Source organism: Pogona vitticeps, chromosome 5 (genome assembly GCF_051106095.1).
Source record: "Pogona vitticeps strain Pit_001003342236 chromosome 5, PviZW2.1, whole genome shotgun sequence".
NCBI classification, from domain to species: Eukaryota; Metazoa; Chordata; class Lepidosauria; order Squamata; family Agamidae; genus Pogona; species Pogona vitticeps.
This window is the reverse complement of record NC_135787.1, coordinates 118,407,318-118,413,326: the sequence shown is the minus strand read 5'-3', so window position 1 is coordinate 118,413,326 and position 6,009 is coordinate 118,407,318.

Sequence of the window (6,009 nt, the reverse complement as noted above, 5' to 3'; positions counted from 1 at the left end):
CTCCCCTTTCAGAGACCACCCAACCGGGGTCTCTCACAACCTGGCCTGACCCAGGAATCCATTGCAAGAGTCCAAAGAATTTTGAGAAACGAGGGTTCTAAAGCAGAGACAAGGACTTTTCTGTCAACTTGTGTCCTTGTTTCCAACTTGGGACCAGTCAGGAAAACAAGGCAGGACCTGCCATTTTTGGGTGCATGAGCAACATCTTTGTGATGCAATTCATCACCTTAATAAACTTCTGGTCTTTCTTTCTTTCTTTCTTTCTTTCTTTCTTTCTTTCTTTCTTTCTTTATTAGTGCAGGGGCAACAGGCCCTGCCATTTTTGGGTGTAGGGCAACATCTTTGTGATGCAATTCATCACCTTTATATACTTCTGGTCTTTATTTATTTATTTATTTATGCCATTTTTGGAGTGCAGGGGCAACAGGCCCTGCCATTTTTGGGGTGTAGGGGCAACAGGACCCTGACCCCTCTTTGTGAGGTCATGTTGTGATGCAGCTCATCACCCTAATAAAACCTCTGGTCCAGGACAGCAGCCACCCATCTGGTGAGTGACAGGCGCTCAGTCAGCTGTCTTGATCCAGTGATGGCGAAGACCCGGCGCAAGGTCCCGGTTCCTCCCGGGAACATCTTGGCAGCCGCAGTCAGCTATCTCATCGTTTTTCTTCTTATCACTTTGATGACATTATGTGTGCAGTTTGTTCTCGTTTGGGAACTCCTGCAGAGTTTTACTTTCTTTTGGAACACCTTGGAATCCATGATGATCTTGGTTACAACCATCTATTTGGTGGGTCACCTGCTCTCTGGCATCGGTGGTGATCCAAGGATGGAGCAGACCCAGCGCAGGCTTCTGGTTACTCTCCTTGCAACCTTCATCAGATACCTCATCTTAACTCTCCTCGTCTTGTTCGTAACATTCTGTTACCAGATTGTTTTCCTCTTGAAGATCCTCCAGAGCTTCACTTTTATTCCAAACCTCTGCGACTCAATCAAGAGATGCTCCAGGCGCCTCTTTGCGGTCCGTCAAACGCCACCCCAGCTTTCCAGCGCCCAGGTGAAGGTAGGCTGTGGCTTTACTGTTATGGGTTTGCTTTCCATAAGTAAGCAAAATGCATAGAGATAGGAAGCGGATCTGGTGTCCGTTCTTGAGAAAAAGAGAATGGGAAAAAGGCAGGTTGCTTACCTGTAACCATGGTTCTTCGAGGGGACCTCTCTGAATGCACACGTAAGGGTTTACGCTGCGCCTGCGCTGACGTTCCCGGAGTATTCTAGAGCTAAAAGTAACAATTTTATAGGATGATCCCCCCATGAGGCACCCATGCTCCTCCCACCCAAGATTCCCCTGGTGAGTGTCTTACATCAATATGGTGGAGATGATGGTAATCTGAAGAATGATGGTACGATGAAGCCTAGATAAACATGAAAACTAGTCGAATAGGTTAGGAACGAGACATTAAAGTAGGAAGTTACTTTATCAGGAAAATTGAGTAACAGGTGGATCGGATCACAATCCGGCTATTTCGCGTGTTATGACAGCCCCTAGGAAGGCTGTTTGAAGTAAGTAATTTTGCATTTGAAGAGAAAATGGGCTCGAATGGCGGGCACTTGAGTGAATTTAGACTTATCCATCGACCATAGAGGAACAAAGCGTTGACATGGAGGACGGGTGGCACTGAGTCCTCTGAGAAGATGTGGGACCATAGAGTGAGACAAAAGTTATACTGGACCAGAATCATCTGGTTAATGGGCAACAGTAGCAGATATATAACATTTTAAAGTATCAATAGAAAGGCATTTTTTTATTATTTATTTATTTATTTATTTATTTATTTATTTATTTATTTATTTATTCATTCATTCATTCATTCATTCATTCATTCATTCCGTTTTTGAGGTACAGGGGCAACAGGCCCTGCCATTACTAGGTGTACGGGCAACATATTTGTGATGCACTTCATCATCTTAATAAACTTCTAGTCTTTATTTATTTATTTATGCCATTTTTGGGGTGCAGGAGCAACAGGCCCTGCCATTTTTGGGTGTAGGGGTAACATCTTTGTGATGCAATTCATCACCTTAATAAACTTCTGGCCTTTATTTATTTATTTATGCCATTTTTGGGGTGCAGGGGCAACAGGCCCTGCCATTTTTGGGTGTAGGGGTAACATCTTTGTGATGCAATTCATCACTTTAATAAACTTCTGGCCTTTATTTATTGATTTATGCCTTCTTTGGGGTGCAGGGGCAACAGGCCCTGCCATTACTGGGTGTAGGAGTAACATCTTTGTGAGGTAATACATCACCTTAATAAACTTCTGGTCTTGATTGATTGATTGATTGATTGATTGATTGACTGATTGATTGATTGATGCCTTTTTTGGGGTGCAGGGGCAACAGGCCCTGCCATTTTGGGTGTAGGGGTAACATCTTTGTTATGCAGTTCATCACCTTAATAAACTTCTGGCCTTTATTTATTGATTGATTTATGCCTTTTTTTTTTTTGGGTGCAGGGGCAACAGGCCCTGCAATTTTTTTGTGTAGGGGTAACATCTTTGTGATGCAATTCATCGCCTTAATAAACTTCTGACCTTTATTTATTGATTGATTTATGCCTTTTGTCGGGTGCAGGGGCAACAGGCCCTGCAATTTTTGGGTGTAGGGGTAACATCTTTGTGATGCAATTCATCACCTTAATAAACTTCTGGCCTTTATTTATTGATTGATTTATGCCTTTTTTTTTTGGGTGCAGGGGCAACAGGCCCTGCAATTTTTTGGAGTAGGGGTAACAGCTTTGTGATGCAATTCATCACCTTAATAAACTTTTGGCCTTTATTTATTGATTGATTTATGCCTTTTGTCGGGTGCAGGGGCAACAGGCCCTGCAATTTGTGGGTGTAGGGGTAACATCTTTGTGATGCAATTCATCACCTTAATAAACTTCTGGCCTTAATTTATTGAAGAAGACCTAGATGAAGTATTGAGAATCATAGAAGATTATGGACAAGTGGCAGGTCTCAAAAATGATTACCAAAAAACAAAAGTTATGATTAAAAACATAAAGAAAGAAGAAGGAAATCTGGTGAAGGAAAATAATTTTGAAGAAGTACAGTGGGGTCTTGACTTGAGAACTTAATCCGTATTGGAAGGCGGTTCTCAAGTCAAAAAGTTCTCAAGTCAAATCTGCATTTCCCATAGGAATGCATTGAAAACCATTTGATCCGTATCTGCTCTTTTCTGTCCATAGAAACTAATGGGAAGCTGCTATTCCGCCTTCGACCACTAGAGGGGGATATTTTGTTTCTTTTTTTCTTAGGTCAAGAAAGGTTCAGGGAAGGCAGGGAAAATACAGTCCAGGCAGTACCAGGCAGTCTGAAGACTGTCTCCCAATCCACTCTCTAAACGCTGGGAGGAGTGAGGAAGCAGACAGGCACCCTTTTCACTAGCCAACAGTTAACTGAAAGTTCACATTTTGCACTTTCCCTGCCTCCCACGTGTTTTTTTTTTCAGTTCTTAACTCAAATCTAAATATGTAAGTCAAGTCAATATTTTCCTATGAGAGCGGTTCTTAAGTCAAAATGTTCTTAACTCAAGCCGTTCTTAAGTCAAGACCCCACTGTACAAAAAATCATTTAGGATGATTTAGGAGTCATCATCACCAAAAAAACCCAGCAACTTAATGAAAGAGAACTATCTTAGAATACAGAAGGAAACTCAGAAAAACCTGGAAGAAAGAAAGAAGCTACAACTGTCATTGATGGGAAGAATTGCAACGATAAAAATGATTATTTTGCCTAAACTTTTATTCCTCTTTCAAAATCTACCAATATTACTAAATTTCAAATATTTCAAAGAATTGGAACACCTGACAACAAAATTTGTATGGAAGACTAAGAAACCAAGAATAAAACTTAAGCTATTACAGGATCCGAAAGAAAGGGGAAGGGTGCACGACTACCGAACTTGCTGCACCTATCTGGGTAAGATGTAGCTTACTCAGGAAGAAAATCATTAAGGTGCCCGAGAGTCAAAAAGAGGAGGCCGAAAAAGGCGGGAAAGGAGAAAGAAGTAAATGGTTCACGTGTGTGTGTGTGTGTGGTGGGGGCAAGCCAAACGGCTGGCAAAGGAAAACGAAAACAACTCACGGGGGATCGTAGATTAGATAATTGAGAAGGGAAAGTATCCGATTTAGAGGGAGGTGATCAATAAGTTAAGGGAAAAACTGTGTAGAAATAGCTCTAGTTCTCTGTAGAACTTTAGAGCATGGCGGAAAAAAGGAACTGAGGGGAATCTTGGGTGGGAAGAGCACGGGCGCCTCATGGGGGAATCATCTCATAAAATTATTACTTTTAGCTCTAGAATGCTCCAAGAACGTCAGCGCAGGCGCAGACTAAACCCTTATGTGTGCATTCACAGAGGCCACGAAGCAGAACTAGTTATTCTTTACTCTCATTCATGCTGGACCTTTCTCTTCATTTTCTCTTTCTGGCAGGTGTATGAGCAAAGACCAGCAAAGGGGCAAGGGCCTGAGAGAACAAGGACTGGGGAAAAACAACAGAGGGCATGTCTCTCCATTCCCATCCAGGTCTGGCGTCTCCCATTCCTGAACCTCCCCAGAAAAGAAGAACTTGAAGCTCACGTGAGGAGAAGAACAGCCCAGCACAGGCGGGGGCTTCCGAGACGGGTTTCTCAACCCTTGGGGGGCCTTCTGCCTCTTGGAGCAACTTGCAAAGAAGATCTGGAACACAGAATAAGGCTTCAGAGGTCCCCGCAGGTCCTGACTGCTCAGGATGAAAAAGAGAAGTGGGAAAATGAAGAGGAGGCAGAGGCCTCCCCCATGGAGATCAACGGCGGGACCTCCCCCATGGACACCAATGGCAAGGCCTCCCCCATGGAGATCAATGGCGAGGCCTCCCCCATGGAGATCGATGGCGAGGCCTCCCCCATGGATATCGACAACAGGTACTCCCCCATGGAGATTGACGGCGAGGCCTCCCACATGGAGATCGACGGCGAGGCCTCCCCCATGGAAATCGATGGCGAGGCCTCCCCCATGGAAATCGACAGCGGGTACTCCCCCATGGAGACCGACAGCATGTACTCCCCCATGGAGATCGATGAGGAGAACTCCCCCATGGAGATCGACAGTGGGGACTCCCCCATGGAGATCGATCAGGAGTACTCCCCCATGGAGATCGACGAGGAGTACTCCCCCATGGAGATTGATGGTGAGGCCTCCCCCATGGAGATCGATGGCGAGGCCTCCCCCATGGAAATCGACAGCGGGTACTCCCCCATGGAGACCGACAGCATGTACTCCCCCATGGAGATCGATGAGGAGAACTCCCCCATGGAGATCGACAGTGGGGACTCCCCCATGGAGATCGATCAGGAGTACTCCCCCATGGAGTTCGACGAGGAGTACTCCCCCATGGAGATTGATGGTGAGGCCTCCCCCATGGAGATCGATGGCGAGGCCTCCCCCATGGATATCGACAACAGGTACTCCCCCATGGAGATTGACGGCGAGGCCTCCCACATGGAGATCGACGGCGAGGCCTCCCCCATGGAAATCGATGGCGAGGCCTCCCCCATGGAAATCGACAGCGGGTACTCCCCCATGGAGACCGACAGCATGTACTCCCCCATGGAGATCGACGAGGAGAACTCCCCCATGGAGATCGACAGTGGGGACTCCCCCATGGAGATCGATCAGGAGTACTCCCCCATGGAGATCGACGAGGAGTACTCCCCCATGGAGATTGATGGTGAGGCCTCCCCCATGGAGATCGATGGCGAGGCCTCCCCCATGGAGATCGATGGTGAGGCCTCCCCCATGGAGATCGACAGCGGGTACTCCCCCATGGAGATTGACGGCGAGGCCTCCCCCATGGAGATCGATGGCGAAGCCTCCCCCATGGAGACCGACAGCGGGTACTGCCCCATGGACATTGACGAGGAGTACTCCCCCATGGAGATTGATGGTGAGGCCTCCCCCATGGAGATCGATGG